Here is a 1,032-nt window from a genome sequence, read left to right on the forward strand (position 1 = left end):
TAACAGATTGGGTTCCAAGAGAAGGGAAGCGTAGCATGGGGCGGCAGAAAGTTAGTTGGACGGATGAGATTAAGAAGTTTGCGGGAATACGGTGGGTCCAACTGGCATAAGACAGGGTTAGTTGGAGAGATATGCGAGGGGCCTTTGTCCTACTTAAGGCGTAGTCAGGTTGATGATGATGAAGGTGGGGGTCAAATACCATCACCCAGGCATTTCAATCCAAATAAGCCGAGCGCCAGGCCAGTTGAAAGCTTGTACATATTGTAACCCGGCGGGCACCCGGCGGCCCTGAGGGTCGAACCCCGCACCTCCAAAATGCGAGGCAGAGCTGAAACCCCCGGGAAGGCTCGGACTTGAGATGAAAAATAAAATTTATCTCTCTCCCTCTCTGAAACCCCCGGGCCACCGCTGAGGTACGTGCCCGCGAAAGACGTTGCAGCAGATGAACATAAGTAAATATTTGATTGATTGATTGATTGATTGATTGATTGATTGATTGATTGATTGATTGATTGATTGATTGATTGATTGATTGAGAGCATTAAATGATATCCTATGTTCACGCTGCTGCAGTGACTTAGATATCGAGAGCTCTACAAGCATGCGCAAATCGTGAAGCAGCGTTTTTAGGGTGGCCTGCGTGTGACGCCCGCGTCGGTGGTGGTGGTGGTGAAAACATTTATTCAGAACAGGAGGTGTTTGGATCGGCCCGTAAGGGACCGATCCTTACAAACACTAGGTGGAGGTCCCTAGTTTGGGACCCCAGTGGCGGTAGCCGCCGCCCGGGCGCGCCCGACTAAGGCTTGTTGGGCCTGTAAGTCGTGGCAGCCGAGCAGGGTCGCCTCCCAGTCCTCCCGGGTTGGGTTGGGGATAGGGGGAATGGCCGGGTTGGAGGGGCAGGCCCACACCATGTGATAGGTGTCCGAAGACACCGCACCACAGTGCGGGCAGTTGCCGCTAAAGGAGGGGTCAAAATGTTTTAGTGCTGCCGGGCACAGCAATGTATTGGTGAAGAGGCGGAGAAGAAGCCGC

This window comes from Amblyomma mixtum, chromosome 2, assembly GCF_055824585.1.
Source record: "Amblyomma mixtum isolate Tamu chromosome 2, ASM5582458v1, whole genome shotgun sequence".
NCBI lineage: Eukaryota > Metazoa > Arthropoda > Arachnida > Ixodida > Ixodidae > Amblyomma > Amblyomma mixtum.